This window comes from Bemisia tabaci, chromosome 7 (genome assembly GCF_918797505.1).
Source record: "Bemisia tabaci chromosome 7, PGI_BMITA_v3".
Classification (NCBI taxonomy): domain Eukaryota; kingdom Metazoa; phylum Arthropoda; class Insecta; order Hemiptera; family Aleyrodidae; genus Bemisia; species Bemisia tabaci.
In genome coordinates, this window is record NC_092799.1 from 32,418,533 (window position 1) to 32,439,168 (window position 20,636).

The window sequence follows — 20,636 nt, forward strand, 5'->3', positions numbered from 1 at the left end:
TATAAGTGTCGCTTTTTCTCAATCCGTGGGTTTCATGCCAAACATCCCTATCGTCGCAACGTTTTCAGCCCTTTTCCCATCTCTTGACGTGTGCTCACGGGAGTTTCAACCGGATTTTCTTCCAACCATTCGTTGAATTATTTTTCAAGCAAGGCAACTGGATTCAATTTGGTCAATGAATGTATCCCGAAGAAGATATTCTCCGTTGTCAAACTCTTAGATGGTCACTCTTTAATGGTCACAAGATCAAATTCGTTCACACACTCACGAAATACGTTTCATACAAAATTCCCGTGAAAACCATGAGGATATATTCTGATCGCCAGTTGGTCGAATTTCTTTCTAAATCAAGTGAAATTCTGTTCAAGTCCAAATCAAACTGTCGCGGAAAATCATTGAGGTGGCGAAAAATTCACAAGCCGGTGAAAATATCCTATTGAGATAGCAGCTGTCGTCGAAAACGGCTATGATGCGATGCTTGAAGTATTCATATGACTTCGTAGGCGCTCCAAATGGTCCATGCTGATTAAACTTCGTTGGTATTCTGCGTGACTGTTGAATATCACGGTATCCGAAGACGGGACGAGTCCCGAACTTCATCTCGAGATGTTCCTGTTTCCATCAAATTGTTGATAGTGCATTTCTCGAGGCACTCAAGTCTTGAGACAAAACCTCAAGTTAGTTGTTATCCATAATACAATGGTGCAATACCCAATATTCACCAAACCATCTACGACGCAGAGATTTCGTTCTCGATGCCCGATTATACCGGAGTTGCAATCAAGATTTGCAAGATTGCAGATCTCATGTTTTTTTTTCTCTCTCTCTCAGCGACAGAAGCATCGCCCCTGATAAAAAATCTTGGAATACTTACGATCGGATCGCTACCCTGAGTCCGTCAATTTGAAAATTGGAAGTTCACATTTTTCAAGCCTGTGCCCTGAAAAATATATCTGTTTCAAATATTCGTCTATAGAATTCTCGGCCCGAGGTTTTAGCCATCTGGGCTGTACTAACGACCAATGACGCACGAATCGTTGATCAAATCAGTTGATAAAATCAGTGCAGCACAAAAAACCGAAATCAACGCCCGTTTTTGCCTGGAATTGAACATCAGCTCGCTGACCTTCGTCAAAAATTTCATTGACGCCGCAGTTTCATCGATACCACAACTTCATCGCTCGGAAAGAATGCTTCGCGCGTCCACCAACATTCGTCGACCATGGGCCATGGACATGATCCTGTTTTCTTTTCTCCTAACGATTTATAGAGGCGTCCTTGCAGATGTAACGCTCCAGAAACTTGTGGATATTGTGCGCCAAGCCAGCCTCTCCCTGTTGACAGGCATGCTGGTCCCTTAATTGAAGCAGCCTCTCCCTGTCAACAGGCAAGCTGGATTAGAATTGTGGCCTCTTTCTGTTTTTAAGAGGCAAGCCGAGTGCAGCAGACTTTCCTTTTTCTGTTAAGAAGCAAGCAAGTGGAATGCAAAGAGCCCTCTTAAATATGACCGCAACATGGGCTGTAGCAACGGCTGGTGACGCATGGACGATTGATCAAATCAACACAGAACGACAGAAACTTGTGGGCACTTTGCTCTGATCCAGCCTCTCCCCGTTGACAGGCATGCTGGTCCCTTAATTGAAGCAGCCTCTCCCTGTCAACAGGCAAGCTGGTTTAGAGTTGTGGCCACTTTCCATTTTTAACGGGCAAGTCGAGTGTTGCGGCCTCTCATTTCTCATTTCAAGGAATAAGTAAGTGGACTGCCAAAGCGCCCTCATAAACATGATCCAAACATGGACTGTAACAACGGCTGGTGACGTAAAGACCGTTGATGAAATCAACACAGCACGATAAATCGAAATCACAGCGAGCCGTGTTTTTTCAGAAAAATAACGTTAGCAAGTGGAATGCAAAGGAGCCCTCGTAAACATGGCCCCAACATGGACTGTAGCAACGGCTGGTGACGCATAGACCGTTGACCAAATCAACACAGCACGATGAACCGAAATCACAGCGAGCCCTATTTTTCCAGACAAATAACATTAGCTCGCTGACTTTTGTCAAAAATTTGATTGATGTCACAACTGGACGTCGACGTCCATGGGCCTTTTATTCGAAATTCGAGCAAGGCCGACGTTCTTCGCCGTGGACTACATGTCATCATGGGCGTTTCATTTGGAAATTATTTGCTGCAGAGCCATCGATTCGGTGAGCGTATCCAATGCCACGCTGATATAGAAAATCTAAGAATTCGTCAATAGATTCAGCGGCTAGAGTCGAGAGCTTTTAGAGCCCGCAAATACTTATTTCTGTCAGAAGCATCTTCACTCAAATGTGCTAGCTATTCACAAGCAGGAATGTGACTTTTTTCCGACAGATGTCAACGATGGATCAAGAAAAACACCCGAGTAGTACACTCAAGATGGGAGAAGGAGAAGATAATGGCCACTGAAGAGGATCTGGTTGGTCAGTGGTGCGGATAAATACGGCGTGGAACCTGAGAAATGAAATGAATTTGCCCGTGCAAATATATATATATATAAAAAAAATAAAAATAAAAAAAAAACAAAAAACAAAGAAACATAAAACAAAAAAAAACAAAAACAACAAAAAAAAAAAAAAAAAAAAACAAACAAAAAAACAAAAAAAAAACAAAAAAAAAAACAAAAAAAAACAAAAAAAAACAAAAAAAAAACAAACCAAAAAAACGAAAAATAAGAAAAGAAAATGAGAAAAAAATAAAGAAAAAAAATTAAAATATAGAGAAAGAAATTAAGTTTATCTGTTAGTAGTGAAGTCTGCAGTGAAGAGCCGAAAGACTGTGCAAATATTTCTGTAGTTTCGATGTGTCGAGAAAGAACTTTATTAATATCTTGCTTTGCTAACAAGACTTAACCGAAGAAGAATACTTCACGAAACATCACTTAAGATGTCAAAATTACCACTTAAAATAATCACTGAACAAGTGTTCAGAATTCTCATTTTTTTTGGTTATACAATTAATTCTGGTCGGTCGGCTCTAATCTGTAGTTGTCAGTGGCGCGGCGTGGATGATCGATTATCGATTTTTCCCCATTTGAAGCTATGGTAAAAAATTGATTATCAAGGAGTTCATTGCGAACACCCTGTTTATCGATCCTTTTCCATAGATTTAAATGGCAGATCAATCGATAAATCGCAAAGCATGCCACGCCACTTGTAGTTGTGCGGTAGTATCTGTAAAGCATTAGAAAACTACTGTAAGATAATACGTTTTTCTACTGCTGAATTCTGTAACACTGGAAAAAAAACACATTGGATCTAGAGTCCAGACTCTTGAAAACATTGACAAGAAAAAATACTCTTGATTCAATCAGATTTAAGCTTAAATCATATGGAAATCCGCTCAAATTAAGAGGCTTGGTTCTTGATTTAAGCTTAAATCTGATTGAATCAAGAGTATTTTTTCTTGTCGATGTTTATAAGAGTCTTGACTCTAGATCCAATGTGCTTTTTTTTCCTGTGAAGTACAATTTGTTAAGTGAAGTGCATGCGAATTAATGATTTTTGTCGAGAAATTCATCATCACCAACGTAGCTAGCACATCGGATTTTATTCTTTTTTACCTTGGTATTTCAGGAACCTCGCTTGTCAGTTTTCAATAGGAATTAAGTTTTAAGGGGTGGCTCATCTACATCAGCCGCGTCATTCACCCCGCAGTGGCGACTAGCGTGTCGTGCACTGCGATGAATCGATTGATATGCTATTTGCATCCATGAAATAGGATCGATCAAGAGGGTGTTCTCAGCGAACACCTCAATAATCGATTCATAACCATGATTTTTAATGGGAAAATGTCGATAGTTGATAATTCACACTCCGCTACTGCATGCACTAACCCTTTTTGGAGGCTCTCTGTGTGTTTATGATGCTGCCTTGTGCGTTTTCTTCATTGGCTGATCCTGCAAATTGGCAACATTGTCTTTTCTCCATTTAAACCCATGAAAATGTATCGATTCTTGGAGGGGCTCGATGCTCCAACAAGAATCGATTACTTTTAGCATAGCTTTAAATGGAGGATATCCTGTGTTGCCAATTTGCTGGATCCGCCTCTGGTTTTCTTATTGAATAATGACAGGTTTCAAAGCATACAAATCGTCACGCTATAAAATATGTAATGTACCCAAGTAGCACAGTGCAACGGAAGTATTGAAATTAAATTGCAATTTGATTTCAATACAATTGTAATTCTTTTACCGTTTAATTGCAATATTTTTACATAATTTAGTCAAGTTATGCCGATTTTAAGAAATCAACAAAATGAGCTCCACGTATTAGAAAAATAGGTAATATGTAATGCAATTCAAAAGTGCAACTTATTTCGATTACATTGCAATAAGTTTAATAATGGGGCCCCTTCAAATAGGAGCTAGGCAACATACACAACACGCAGTTGAATTGCAATATTGTTTTACTTTGTAATTGCTCCTTATTGCAATCTGTGCTACTTGGGTACAAGTTAAGGTATCACTCTTATTGGCGGGCCGAAATCGCCGCACTGCGTGCGGGCAGAGACGAAACAGTCAGTGAGAGTACTAAATTAGGGAAGATAGGTACTACTTTGCGGGGAAACCAAGGCCAAAAATTCCAAAAATTAGCTCTCAAGCCATCAAATGAATACTGATGAGTATCAGAGCAAAACTGAGGTGGGGAAGTTCTCAGCTCAGGCAGATGCACTGGAATATTAAACTATTCACCAATATATATTATGATGTATATTATTCTCCAATATCTTCGTATGGTTAGTTGAAAAAGCTTAAATTTTCTTATATCCGATGACTAATAGTTAAATAATAACATCAAAATGAAGTTTTGAATTAACTTGAAATTTTAATAACCGAAGTCCCTGATCAAATGATGAATAGGTTTCATAGCTGATGGCCTTTATTTCCCCGCAGGATAGTGTGGACCCACGTTATGCTTCCATCCTGTTACTTACATTGTTTGGGCCACACTGTTTCAGCGTTTTAGCGTTTTAATCATGTATACTTAGGTAAGTAAATGTCATTAGGACATACACCATCAACATAAGTAAATTAGATCAGAATAGTACTTTTCTTTTGAAGTAATTTCGCATTTCTGGCACATCGAAACACCCTCCCTGAGGATTGTGGCGTCTGAGTCTTGCAGGCTTTCGCAACCATCAATGTCGGCGCTGAAAACAAAACAAACAAAAAACAAAAAAACAAAAAAAAACCAATAATTTTAATAGAATGTATCAAAAGTCCGAGTATTTTTTTGATTCATGCATCATAACTGAATCAGCTCTTGCGAAAACTGCTTATTTTTTTTCTAATCTTGTAAAAAGTGCACAAAATAACTGTACTTCTAATGGCGGCTATTGCTCTCAATGACTGGCCGAAATCGCCGCACTGTGTGCGGGCAGAGACGAAACAGTCATTGAGAGGAATTGAACTTGTAATGGTGGGATTCAGAATGAGCAAAAGCTAACCACTAAACCGCAAGGAGTCCTAAAATCGGTGAGCTTTAAGTATGTAAAAAACATGAAAATTAGCGGTGTTCTCAAGAGCTGACTCCCTTTATAACTGTTCAATAGAGCATATTTAAATTATTGGATGAATCTATGAATAATTTTCGAAAACGTTTTTTTTCCTATTGCCTTCGGATTTATCATGGCTCATTATGCATTACCGCTCCGGTTGCGTTTGGATCCTGACAGACATCGGAGTGCTGTATTTATACAATGTAACATCCCTCTCTTTGTACTCAAACAACTTAAGATTCAGAGATCAAAATATATTTATCAAACAGGTTTATTGCTATCCTTGTTGGTACGATAGGTGAGAGATGTTTATTTTGGATTGCAATAACATAGAACCTGCATTCAGGAGGTGATCTTGTCCCATCACCGGCTTTTCACGTAAAATGCAGAAACCAAACTTTTCTTCCAGCGACAGTAATTATACTTTCTCTAAATCTTGGTCCTTTTTTCCCCCGCATCTTTTCTTGGTTGGAAACTTTTTGCCTCTCGAGCAGTCCCATCTCTCAGTAGTCTTATCAAGGCAGTTGTTACTTGCTTTGGAGCCGAGGTAACTTTTCCTCCAAAATGTGAGTGGGTAGGATGACCTACTTCTTTCAGTTGTCAAGTTCAGAAAAATATTTTTAGATCTATCTACCTTTTTGCGTCCTTTTGTCGATTTAATTTTTTCTTTATCAAAGGATGCTCTTTTCCTCTCGTTGCATTAAGCAAGTCACTGAGTAGCTTGTGGTTGCGTGGTCTGATGATCAGGAGGTGTCGCCCTTTTAATTATCGTTTGTTGGTAGGTCGTCTAGTCGTGCGTGACGTCTGATTAGCAATTTTTCACCTGAAACTAAACTTTCTTGCTCTTTTCTGAAATTGCCGCTCTTTTTTTCGTATCCTCCTGTGTCTTGTCGCACATCACACTAGCAATTGATAGGTAACCAAAGTAATGGGTAAATAAGCTGTTTTCTGTAGCTTTGTTGCAGAGATTTTTTTTATAAAAAAGTCCTTGTGTTGCAGTTTTTTTTCATACCCGATGGAGTAGTCAGAATTTGTTCCTGGGAAGGGGGAAGTTTATGATCAAAAATTTCTGACGGGGATACGGGGTTTCAAACACTCTCAGCTCAGTAACCCTGTACTCTCCCGTATACTACTGCAATTCCTCATGTCGTTTAGAAAGTTCGAGTAGCTATGATGCTGATCTCTCATTCAATATTTCGGCTTTATTTTTATCATATTTATACTTTTTTCCCATGATTTACAATTCAAGGGAATAAAATCGTTCAGAAATGTTACTATTGATTCGTAAAACTGATTAAGTGATCATCGAAGCTCCCGATAAAAAAATCAACGCAAGTCTCTCCTCGAGCTATATGACTTCAGATTTTGAGCATCCACGTTTATTTAAATTTCTATCTTATCATATTTATGCTCTTCCTCCGTGATTTACAATTAAAGGGAATAAAATCGTTAAGAAATGTCACTATTGATCCGTATAACCGATAAAATGATCATTGAAGCTCCCAATAAAAAAAATTAACGCAAATCTCCCCTCGGGGCATATTACTTTGAGCATTCACGTTTATTTAAATTTCTACCGCAATTTTTGCAAGTAGTCATGCTGTTTTAAAAAAAAAATCGGTTTTCTTTCTCCCCCCTCATTTTTTTCCCTAATAAACCGATTTTAAGTAATTTTCTCAGCCAATGCAGCTAATAGAAATAGGTATTCTGATACGCCCCTCCTCGCACGGAAACAGCGCAAACAGAAGCAAAAACATACATTTTACTGACTTCGTGCAAACTTGCATGCCTGACACTACGACGTATGACATCACCACTGACTCTTTTTCTTTCGTCTTACGTATATGCAATGCAGTAGTAGTAGTAGTAGTAATAGTAGTAGTAGTAGTAGTAGTATATATTTATTTTAAAGAGGTGCCTTAGCAACGCAGGTCACTCACACCTCTGCAATTTAAAAATCCATGATTTAAGCCCTAATTGAAGGGTAATTTTTAAGTAACTTGAAAGAAAAGTAAAAATTAAAATCTGCTTCAGCACTTGGGCATCAACTTGCAGAATATCTCGAGGGTGAGTGCCTTCTCGAGGGAGGGTGCAGAGGTTAGAAGGGCTGATTACACAAGTCCTAAATGGGAGCCGAGACGGTGAGCTAGACTCGTCGTGTCGGTCCCCACTTAGGACTCGTGTAATCGGCGTATGTGCTCGGGTCAAACTCACGGTGTGGAGCTCCGTTTCCACGATCGAATTGAGCCCATGAAAATGAGTCGTCCGTGTGAGCGTTGAATGTTGCCGATCAAAATTAAGGTGAATCCAGGCTTGGAACTTCGCGATTTGGCCATCACGTCGCGCTGCTCAGAATAGCCGCGTATACTTGCCAAAATAATAAAAACCGACCAGTAAAAGGTTGGCGGGAGGGAGTGGAGGGGGAGATCAGACGGTGTAATCTGCCCGATGATTTGTGGGAGGATCGATTCCGGTGGCGATTTGGAGTCGTAGAGCGCTCTAGTGCGCTGAGGTAGCGGCTTGATATGTATGTAATAAAAACCGTAATACTTATTCAAGATTGGAGATCCAGGGGATATGGCAACATACTTGAGGAACACTCAGTAAAAAAATCTTCTCAAAATTCCCCAAAATAAAGTCGTAACTACGGCGGAAAGTAATTCCCATTGCGGCAATGGGAGAGAGAGAGACAGAACATGAGGGATTCGGTTGCGCGCTCGGCCGCCGCCTCTGAGCTGAAAGTTTCAGCCGTACTTTCTCTGCGCTTGTAATTATAATTGCCAATATTTTTGGCTCAAAAAATCAAGCAAATAATAATGAATATCTTGTGGATCTGCTTTTTGTAATTTGAGGAATATTATTTCAGTAATCGTAGAAGGAAAGTGAAATTCCCAGTGGTGACTGGTGGCGCTATCTCTAATCTTGAATTATCCCTAATCAAACCCTGGATTCACCTTAAGAAGCGCCTCTAGTTTCTGATTATGAATCGCGGACTGAGTATCAAAATATGGTTAGTCGATACTCTGTTCGCGATTTGTCTTGTTCATAAAGTAGACGTTTAGAGTAATTTTGAGGGGCAACATTCAACAGTCCCACCGATGATCCATTTTGATGGGCTCAATTTGATGGTGGAAACCGGGCTCCACACTGTGAGTTTGACCCGAGCTTAAGATGATTCGATGGACGCCATATTTTGTGTCAGAACGGCATGCGATTTATCGCATCAATTGATTCCATTTTTTTAGCGACTCGTCATTTTTCTCGAATTTTGAGATCGCAATTCTGTTGTCAAGAGACTAAAGCACTCACTTACCAATTTTAACAAAGAAATTCAACGTAATAAAGGCGTGTTTTTTTTTAGAGAGAAAATATCGCATTCGAGTGCTGTTTTGATATCAGTATCGAATGCGATGTTTTCTCTCTAAAAAAAAACCACGCCTTTGTTACGTTAAATTTCTTTGTTAAAATTGGTAAGTGAGTGCTTTAATCTCTTGACAACAGAAAGGGATCTCGAGATTGGAGAAAAATGACGAGTAGCTGAAAAAATGGAACCAATTGATGCGATATATCGCATGCCGTTCTGATACAAAATATGGCGTCCATCGAATCGCCGTAAAGAGGTCCCGGAAGTTCCTCATGAGTCGCGACGTGCATTTTACGGCCGTGACGCACAACGACGACGACCGCCGTCAGTTCCGGTCATAGTGCCTCCTTACGGTCCGACGTCCGACGAACGGGTGGACACCCGCTGGACGCTCCGTCGACTGCTCTACCGTGATGACAGTGCTTCCGTATCAACTTCACTTTCAGGCTGAGGCCTTTAGCCTCGGTCTGAAAGTGAAGTTGAGTTGGAGGCTCTGTCGTCCGACCGAGCACTCGTCGGAGCGCCCGGCGCGCGGTCGTCCACCCGGTCGGCGAACGTCGCACCGACGTCCGACGAGCGGGTGGACACCCGCTGGACGCTCCGTCGACTGCTCTACCGTGATGACAGTGCTTCCGTATCAGCTTCACTTTCAGACTGATGCCTTTAGCCTCGGTCTGAAAGTGAAGTTGAGTTGGAGGCTCTGTCGTCCGACCGAGCACTCGTCGGAGCGCCCGGCGCGCGGTCGTCCGCCCGGTCGGCGGATGTCGTGTACCGTCTGGAGGCGCTAGAGGAGCGATCTGCAGACACCGCCCCGGCCGCACGTCTGCCCCGGTGGATGGTTGCGGGCACCGTGGAGGTGCCCTTCTTACCCTTGGTCAGTGACCTTGGGATCGGCTCCCGAGTTACAGCCGCGGTAAGAACGAGTTTTTTACCGTGGTTGACTTGGTTGTATTGTGTGGTGTTGTGGTATGTTGTGGTGTGTTGTGTTGTGGTGTGGTGTGGTGTGGTGTGGTGTGGTGTGGTGTGGTGTGGTGTGGTGTAGTGTGGTGTAGAGTGGTGTAGTGTGGTGTAGTGTAGTGTGGTTCACGGAGATGAAAACTTCGTGCGTGAGACCCGAAGTTGAGGTCAAATGGATATGTGAAGTTTTCGGATCACGGATCCGAAAACCGATGCCGAAGGGTTCGGGCCACACATCTGAGGTACTCCGGTGCACACCGAAGTGCTTCAGATGTCTGACCCGAACTTAGGCAGCTGGACCTCAAGTTTTCGAATGCGTGATCCGAAAATTTAGGCAGCTGGACCTCAAGTTTTCGAATGCGTGATCCGGAAACTTTAGAAATCCATATGACCTCAACTTCGGATCCCACGCACGAAGTTTTTTTCTCCGTGTGAGGTGTGCTGTGTTATGTCGGGTAAGGTCAGGTTAACTGGCCGGGATTGATAGGCCTAGGGCAGGCTATGAGCGGGCGAGGGTTAGGGGTATGGTGGGGGGTTTGGGTTGGGATTAGGGGACGGGTTAGAGGGGAATGGGGGGGGGGGGGTTGGTCTGGGCACTGTTAACTTTAGAAATTATATAGGTCTAGTTTTAATGTGTGAATGTGTGTTGGGTTGGGTAAGGTCAATGAAACGTAGGTGTGCTCTTCCAGACTCTTTCAGTCAAAACTTGGCTTTTGGCTCCCACCGCCAGAGCTGTGGCGCGAAATTTGCATTTCAACAACTTCTTAGTCCTGGCCGTCGGCCAAGACTGTAAAGTTATCGAAATTCTAATTTAGCGCCTTAGCGCTAGCGGCGGGAGTCGGAAGCACACTTCTGACCGAAAGAGTCAGTAAGAGCACACCTATACGTTTCATTTACCTCGGGGTTAACTGAAACGGGCTAGGCATCAGTTGACTGACTTGGTAAGGCGGGACTCGCGAGGTTAGGTGGGCGAAGACTAGGAGGGGGGAGGGCGTTTGGGTTGGGACGAGAGGTTGGGTTAGGCCAGGTTTTGGGTTAAGGTGATTCCACCCAGGATGCAAACAAACATCGATCAGTCGAACAAATTTTGCCGCAATACGAGTTTTGCTTTTCACTCTCTGCAAAAAAGTGCTGAAACCGTGTAAAAGCATACCTCTTTAGTATGTTGGTGAAAAGTATCTTCCCAAAACCCCTAATTTAAAGCTCAATGAGACTCAACGCGAAATATCGCATTCGATTTTAATAATCGAATGCGCCGCGTGCAGTCTCGTTTGGATTTAATTTAGAAGTTTTGGGAAGATACTTATCACCAACAGATTTCTGAAGTATGCTTCTACACTGTCTCAGTACTATTTCGCAAAGACTGAAAAGCCAAACTCGTATGACAGCAAAATTCGTTCGACATATCGATGTTTATTTGCCTCCTGGGAAGAATCACCTTAAGGGGTACGTTTCGAGGTAGGAGTAGGAAGTATGAGAGTTTTATCCCTCGCATTCACTCACTCTTGATCTTAAAATGATTCGAAGGAGGCGAAAACGACATGCGATATATTGCATCGATTGGTCCCATTTTTCCAGCTAATCGTCATTTTTCTCATATTTTGAGATCGTAATTCTGTTGCCAGGAGGCTAACGAATTCACATATCAAGCTTGACAACCAAATTCAACGTATTAAAGGCATGATTTTTTCAGAGTAAAAATATCGCATTCGAGTGCAGTTTCGATATCAGTGTCGAATGCGATATTTTTCCTCTTAAAAAACCACGCTGAATACGTTGAATTTCTTCGTTAAAATTGGTAAGTGAATTCTTTAGTCTCCGGGCAACAGAATTCCTACCTCAAAATTCGAGAAAAATAACGAGTAGCCGAAAAAATGGAACCAATCGATGCGATATATTGCGTGGCGTTCTGACACAAATTATGGCGTCCATCGAATCGCCCTAGGTGACTCGTGTCGATTACTTTCATTTTTTCAGGTAATCGTCATTTTTTTTTTCGAATTTTGAGGTAGCAATTCTGTTAGGCAGGAGGAGAGGAAGTTTATAGCAGCCAGTGGCAGACAAAGAAGAAGCAGCAGCAGAACTTTTAAGAATAGGAATAGATGTTCCTTTACACAACGATTATTTTTCTCCAGCTTAAAGAATAACTGCCAAGGAAACTGTTCTTATTGTTACGAGTTATGAATCCAATCTCTCTTAGTTAGTAAGCAAATCAGGGCTGCCGATTATTGAGTAATTTGAGCATCGGTGAGTAAAATGTAAGTAATTAGCAGTTCGTGAGAAATCCGACGATTCGCAAGTAATTTAATGATCTGCTAAGAATATGAGAGTAATTTTCCATCATATTGTAACATATTCTGTTGAAGGGATTGATGGAGCGATGAATGGTTTTAAAATCGAGAGCGGAGATTAAAGAGGGAGTGAAATAGAGCCACGGTGAGTAAAAAGAGAGTAAAATCGAGAAATAGTGAGTAAAATGTGAGTTCAAATCTAGAAACTGTAAATCGAAGTGAGGAAAATGAGAATAAAGATAGAGAAAGAAAATAAAAAGGGAGTGAAATCGAGACACGGTGAGCAAAGAGAGAGTAAAGTGTGAGTTAAAATCTAGAATTTGTGAATCCAATTGGGAAAATCGAGATCGGAGAATAAGGAGGGAACGAAATCGAGACACGGTGAGGAAGAAGAGAGTAAAATCGAGAAACAGTGAGTAAAATGTGAGTTCAAATCTAGAAACTGTAAATCGAAGTGAGGAAAATCAGAAGAAAGGGAAAGAAACAGAATAAAGAGGGAATGAAATCGAGACACGGTGAGTGAAGAGAGAGTAAAGTGTGAGTTAAAAGGAAAATCGAGATCGAAGAATAAAGAGGGAATGAAATCGAGGAAGGAGAGAGTAAAATCGAGAAACAGTGAGTAAAATGTGAGTTCAAATTCAGAAATGGTGAATCATATTGAAGAAAATCGAGAATGGTGAGTAGCAACTGAATTAAATGTATAATGACGAGGAGTGGTCGTGTAAAAAATTCGCGAAATTCTAAGTATCGGCAGCCCTGATAATGATGTACATCCCAGAGTGAACAGTCCTTCAAAAGTCGTCGAGAATCTGGGGAAGTCAAAGGAATTCAGCGCAGCCCTGAAAAATCAGAGAATTGCTCCTATAACCTCGGAAAGTTGAGGAATTTTGCCCAACCTTGAAACGTCAGGTATTTTTTGCTGCGGAACCTTGAAATTCTTTCTTCCCGTCGAAAAGTATACCAATATCTTTTTTTTTTTGAAGCGAACTTAATTTCTCTCCTTGCTATTTTCCTTGAAATGGTTGTCGGATCCTTGGTCTTCAAGAGTCAGTAAATTTGAAGTTCAAACCACGAACTTGGCAACCAATATTGTAGGTTTTCGCTTTGTATAAACAATCTCCACGCCATAAAGCCATTAAAGTGCAAAACACAAAATTTTAGTGATTTTAAACCGAACGATGAATTAGCGTAGATGCGACTTACGACTTGCATCCGAGATACTGGTTTAACGTCAATCAATCAAGTCATGTTTCATCAGGTATACGAAAACAATGCAAAAGTAAATTTTGTTTAAGTTAAAGCAAGGATGGCACTCACATTTCCTTTTTCCCACATGGATATGTGTGTACCATGATACAACCCAATAAAGAAGAAAAAACAAACATTGAAGCAAAGAACTTGATTGCAAAAAAAAAATTGGAAAATTTTGCATATAAATTGGAAGTTAACATAAGGGAACAATGCATGTTCTAACAATATACGCTATGGTTGTTTTTTTCCTTTTTTCGTTTTTTGATAGTCCACAGGAAGACTCGTTCCCTGTTGTACGCATTTCTGGTTTCATGATGCATGTTTAATTGCGTATCCTTACCATCATTTTATTTTTAAGATTTTTCCCATATTTTTTTTCATGTCGTCTATCATTGTAAACACCTTATCTGAGCAGAATTTAAGCTAAGCAAATATGCTAATATGCATAGATTATTAGATATGTTTCATTTCCCTGTACATGGTTTCAGTGATCATGTCGTGTCGTGAGTGCTTTCAGCTTGGCGTCGGGCAATTGGATAACTCTCATCTGGTACGTATCTAATAGTTCTTCCTTTCTTGTTTTTGAATTTCATCAGTTGGACTGCATTTTAGCAATTTGGAACTATGGATTCTGGCTCATCAGAAAAAACACTTATGTGCCCAGGGAAACTAATGGCACGTACGTTGCTTTTAAACCGGGCCAGAATTTATAGTTCCAAATTGCAAAATGCAGTCCAATTGTCTCTCGGCAGTTGACAGTTGCAAGTCAAATGGGTCAGTTGCGCCAGATACAAGCCTCAAAATGCGTCCTAAATAGATTTAAAATCCCATGAATACTCCGGGGATGACCATACATACCACCCCCTGTACTGGGGGGTTATTCGATGCCCCCCAAACCCCCTAGAGGCAGAGAAGCCAGAGTTCCCATATCAAAATTCTATAACTGCGCCTATGTCACAGGGAAATACTCCCCTGTTAATAATTTCTCTAAGTAAACAGCACATTTGCAAATGGGCTTGTTGCCAACTTCAGCTAGAGCTAAAAGAAGAGTTAATTCTTGTAGAAAATGGCTCAAAACTCACTGTGAGCGCATCGAGTAAGTCTAAAATACGCTCCTAACTTCACTGTCTGCGTGAGAAGTAGACAATCAAAAACGATACAACGATACTACGGAAGGAGACGGAATTTTATCAATCGGCGTGTTTATATTTAAAGTTGGGTTGATAAAGACTATGGTTCTTCATCCCAATTTGCGCGCAGAAGCGTCAGCCATGTTGAATATTGTGTAGCAATTGTAGCATCCTAGTGCGCAAGGGTTGGATGGAACGACTCCTCTCACGAAATATTCACCTGTGCCGTAGGTACTGTCGTTTTTGAAGAGGGGAGTTTGAAAAAGCGCGTAGTTCGCGTGCAGATTGTGAAGTTAAGAGTGTATTTCAAGGCTTTCTTGATGCGCTCAGAGTGATTTTTGAGCCATTCTTTTTTAGAGACAACCCTTCTAAATACTCTTGCTGAAGTTTGCTACAGGGTCATTCTGCGAGACTCATCCTAACTCCAGCCTTCCTGCTTTTGGCAAAAAAAATTAACCATTGAAAGAAACTGTTCTCTTATTGGTTCATTAACTAAGCCTTCCTTTTTGTTTTCAGCTCGCATGGTGAAGGCCCACTACCTGCTTCGAAATCGGTAAGTCACCTTTTGAAGCTTTTATATTTCATATATTCTTCCTTCATTCAAAGCGTATTTTTCGTTGAAATGTAAATATTTCTTACCAACTGTGTTTTGACTCGCATGGATTTCGGTTTTTTTTTTTGGTCGAGTGGGTAGTTCATTCATATCTAATCGTCACATAACGCGTATTCTCCTTATGATTTTACAGACCGGATGGGAAAATCGCGTTGGTATGTGATGTGGTATCACGCCGCTTTGAAGGAAAATCCTACATCGTTAAATTCTGAAGTCAAGCGCGCAAATATTAGAACTAAGTTGTTGTATTTTGCGTCATCACAATGCTTTGAAGTTAAATCTTGGCTTTTCATCTATCTCAAATAATGAATGCAAGCATTATGCTCGCTACATTAAAGGGACCACTAAACGATACACAAAGTTGAGTAATCTGATGCATGTATGCTCACTAAAATTTCACGTTAAACCCGATTCGTGTGACGAAAATTACTAGAGTTAACTCCTTTAACGAAGATACTTAATATTTCTTGACGCGTATAAATTCAACAAAAATCCCGCTCCTTGAAAACGCAAAGGTGTACGCCTGTCCGCGTGTCAAATCGCACACTAAACGTTACTGTGGCAATCTATGCAATATGGCAACCTTAATCTTGACGCTTTGGCTCAGCCGTCCAAAACCGTTGTTAGTCGCGATTTGACTGGCCCAGAGTGTTGCGTTTCTTGTGACTGGGCATTCTAATTTCCCAGCAATGTAAAGTAAAAACTTAAATATCTAAGTTAGGACTTCATTTCAGTAATTTCCAATGCAAGAATCGTGTTCTGCGTAAAATTTTGGTTCAGCCAAATGCATAAGAAAGCTTAAATTAATCGTACCTTGTCTAATGGTCCGTTCTGAAATCAGACGCACAGGCGCGTTAATATTTGAACTGATTGTGAGTCGTTTGTATGAGATGTGGTATCACGCCGCTTTGAAGGAAATATTTGCTTTTCTTCTGCTTCATCGTAATCCTACATTCATAGATGTCAGTTATGTGTGCGACAGGCTGACAGATGGAACGCCAAAATTTTCCTTCATTTCCGCGTGATACCACATCACGTACCTACTCCGAAGTCTACTCCAGGAGTGTTCACAGAAGATAAAAAGTTACGAATGGCGATAATTTTAAGGAAAATTGTGTTTTTCACCGACCGTCCGTCTCCGTGCAAATTATCGTTTGGATGATATCGAACCTTAAACTTTACTCTACTGACAACCGTTGTAACAATGAATATGCATCGTTGAAATTCTAAACGTTTCAAGGAAATATATTCATAACTTTCTTCGAAAATTGGGATTTTCTAAGAGTGAATTTGACAACGTTGAAATGCTTTTACGGCGTTTTTACTTAGCACGGCAGAGGTACAGGGTAATCGAAAAGTCCTGTGACACCCATGTAAACCTCGGAACGATTATGGTAGGGTAATTCCATGCCAGAATCAGACCATAATCTGCCACTTTTTGTCTTGACCCCATCAGAATTCCCACTGAAAAACGTTATACATTTTTTTCGATGCCTTTTCCATCTTTTGTTGAGCTTTAAAGTTCGGGCGAATTGACCTTAAATTATGGAAGTGCCCGCCCCCAGTTAAGTAGAAACTACTTTTGGGACCCCTCAAAAATTTGGCGGGACCAATCTAAACTATTCTATCACCCTACCTCACTTTCTCTACCCGTGATTCATCATTTTGGTCGACATCGCAAGTCTTTGTCCTTGTCAAGTCCTCTTTTATTAGACCTCCTTTAGTCTATTTCCTTCCACTTCACCGATGAAGGATGCAGTATAAACGTTGCAATAGAATCATTACTCTTCAACAATCTTCACAAGATTCTATGCTTGCTTAACGTAAAAATCTGCTAAGAATAAAGAATTTATTCTGGACCATTCTAAATCTGCTCATTTTATTCTGAGCTCAGCGAAACTAGGACCATAATCTGAGAGCGGAATTTACCTTTTCAAAACGCCTTCATCGAGTGGTATAGGCAATTTGTTCAGCTCGTGAACAACTGCTGGTTGCCGAGCTAACAATTGTAAGGCGTTTCGCAAATGAATTATTTCGCGTCCATTATCCATTTTTCTTTGCGCATTAGACGATTCAAATGCTGGACTTATGTCGATTCTCGCATTTATTCCTCTTTAGCAAAATTTAATTTTCTGGGAAAGAACTTTTTCTCTTATTTTTAATTTTGAAACTTCTTTTGATTTTTCCTCGCCTCTGAAGGGCGCCATTTTTTAACATCTGGTGAAAAATGTCGGTTGCCGTTGTTTTAAAAGTTCAACACATGAATGAAACCCTTTGAGTACCGCAATTAGGATTCATAGTTCTTTTTTAAGGACAACAATGTACAAAAGGGTTACAGGATAAAGCCCGCATGAATTTTTGTCCCGAAGACTCATCACAAAAATAATCAAAGCTTCATAGATGAAATGAAGTATTTCTTTCAATTTGATACTTTCTCCAGAGTTTTGATAAGGTTGAAAGTTTTAGCAATCGATTTTTTCCCGTTTGAAATGGGTGATCGCTCTGAAGCGATGGGAGGTGTGCGCTGCGCTGAGCGGCAGCCGACCTCACATGACGCCGGCGCACAGTGGATCGAGTCAGTAGGAGAGGTCGGACACTAAAGTCGGAAACTTTAAACGCTCTTAACTCCGTTCATACAGAACTTTGAGGCTCTAAAAGTAGTTTCATTGGTTTTTTTCGTGAAATTTTCTACTCAAAGCACCCTTGAAATGTAAAATGTGACGAAATAAACATCAAAAATTTCATGTCTGACCTCTCTAATTGTCTCGATCCACTGTGCGGCAGCCGACCCTAAACGACGCGCAGTGGATCGAGAGAATTTTTTACTAAAACTGCAAATTTTGATGTTTATTTCGTCCCGTTCTATATATTAAGGGGTGCTCCTTAACGAAAAACGGAAAAACCAATGGAACCACTTTAGAACCTCAAAATTGTAATCAAACGAAGTTAGAAGCTTTCGAAGTTTCCAAATTTTGTCCGACCTCTCTTATTGACTCGATCCACCGTGCGACGCCGGCGCCGGTATCAACACGATCAAAGTTGAACGTCGCGTCGTCGTGTTGATGAGATCTGGAGGCAACTTCGGACGACTTCGATCATCCATGCGATTATACCTCAAGGCGCAACTTCTCACCTCAACTTAACTTAGATTAACCGAGGCGTAAACGCGATCTTCTTCCAGTGCGTCCTCCTCGAGTTAATTAACGAAATCGACTCTGTCGGAAGTCTATCGGTTCGGGAGCGCTCTCTATATGAACTTGTTTAATTTGATAGCGGAGGTGGAAATTAAAGAAGGAGCACGGGGGAAGGTTGAGGCGTTGAGGGCTCGAGTCAATTGCTGGCGGAATGGGACCCATTCCCTTTGTCGGAGAATTCCACTCTATCCGCGAATCAGGTGCAACTTGATGCAGTATTGCAGTATGGAAATAGATGTGTTTCCGTTCGTCTCCCAGAAGGTGAATTTAAAATTGCATTAATGCACGGGTGTAATTTGAGAGGGCGAGAGATGCAGAATTGAAAATTTAACATTCTTCGATAGTCGGTTATTAGAAAAGGTCTGGATTCCTTCTTCATAACCTTCCATCGGAAATGACTTTCAAAACGCCAGGACTCTCCGGCGGCACCTCGGTCCTCTTCTTCCTCTGCGAACACAAACTCATCACCAATGGAGATGTTGCATGTGTGAGGAATTTTCGATTTGACTATTGATTTTTATGTAAAAATTCGCGAGAAACACGATGGTGCTACTGGCTTTCTCTGAAATCAACTCCCAAGCTCAAAAAAATCTCTCAAGTTGAGGCCAAAATGGAGGGGATATCCCACGCTATCCTGAGAATCCACTTCTTCATCAAGACAAACTCTCCATGCAAAGATAGGGAGCAAATACATTAGCAGGGTTGCCGTGTTCTCAGTTTTGGAGTCCCCAAATAGAGTGGCAGCCCTGGCGTGTTTTCAGTTTTGGAGTCCCCAAATAGAGTGGCAGCCATGTCAATGTATTTGCTCCATATCTTTGCATGGAGAGTTTGTCTTGATGTAGAGGTGGACTCTCAGGATAGCGTGGGATACCCCCTCCATTTTGGCGTCAACTTGAGAGCTTTTTTTGAGCTTGGGAGTTGATTTCAGAGAAAACCAGTGGAACCATCGTGTTTCTCGCGAACTTTTGCGTAAGAGTCACCAGTCAAATCGCAAATCCCTCACACATGCAACATCTCCATTCTCGAGTGTTCATACGGAGTTCTTCCTCAGGACGGCAGCACGGCGATACTCCGACGAGTGGCGCGCCCAATTTCCGCGGAGTCACGGACCCCGGGTGGATACAGCGAGGGATTGATTCGGCAGCTGCGGCGGGGGTGGCCGAAGATGACCGAGGGCGGCCGAGCGGCGGGCGTCGGCGTCGTCGCTGGTGGCAGCGCCCCGACGCCGGCTCCCCAGTCTCGTCCGCGCGCCCCCAGCGACGCCCGCCCGAGCGACGACGCCTCCGATCCCACGCTCCGCAACCCGCAAAGCACGCGACGATCGCCGTTAGCCGGCCTTGCGATATCCCGATTTCAGTCACGATTTTTTTGGATTTTGAAGATTCTCTCAGTGGTTTAACTGTGGTCTGAACCGGTGGTAGTTTGTGCCCGCATTTATTATCATCATCATTTTTTCATAAGCGGTCCTTTCCTCATTTAATGGCCTCTGCCTCGATTCAAAAAATTCCCGGATTTTAGGGATCGAATTTCAGAGGTTCTCTCTCGTCACGGTACTGACCAGCTGTGGTTAATTTCCGCCCCTTGTGAGAGATTGTACACGCGGCATTGTTCGGATTTTCGCCCGTGGTTTTTTATTCCAATGAGCCTTGTTTCAGAGGATATTTCGTGAGATTAATTGCAATTTTGATGCGTCAAAACCTCCCCTTTAAGTAATTTTGCGAACGGTTTGGCATAATCATTTGAAATTTTTGAAGCGGGGATTTTAACTTTCATATCTAAATTTGTTTACGTAAATAGTGCGTTGTAACGCGAATCGAAATAATACCTAGTGCAAACAAGAGTTCGACTTTAAAGTTGCTTAAAGTTGCATCAACGATCTTCTAGGTTACGAAAAAAACGTTTGGATTAATCCGGTGTCGTTTTATTTGTGATTGACACTTGGTGCAGTGATTGATCAGTGACCCCTTATATGGGATTTAAATTCAGCTATTTGACGCTGTAATTTTTATTGTTTTAACACCACTGTCTCTTAGTTTCGCAGTTCAATAAATATCTTTTACTCCTCGAATTCTGTTCGAAACAGTGTTAGTTACTTTGTGTTTTAGCCCTTTTGAGGGCCGTGTTCAGAATTGATTTAGTCCATGGGATACACATTATTTCCGGAATAAAAGGTGAGAATCTCATAAGTTTAAAATTAAATGTAAATGTTTTCATTGATTTAAGGGTAGGTTGCTCGTGTAAAATTTTGAAGATAACTAACCACCAAGCTTTTTGAATATACTTTTCAAACCCCA

At 41.3% G+C, this 20,636-nt stretch overlaps 1 non-coding gene across 1 annotated transcript in view; it reads left to right on the top strand.

The window, feature by feature from the left end:
* The first annotated feature begins 19,550 nt into the window (after positions 1-19,550).
* Positions 19,551-20,636, top strand: part of LOC109031423 (leucine-rich repeat, immunoglobulin-like domain-containing kekkon 2 protein) — a 586,167-nt gene continuing 585,081 nt past the window's right edge. Inside the window, exon 1 of the transcript XR_011900278.1 lies at positions 19,551-20,513. This is a non-coding gene — a transcript (leucine-rich repeat, immunoglobulin-like domain-containing kekkon 2 protein). The remainder of the gene's footprint in view (positions 20,514-20,636) is intronic.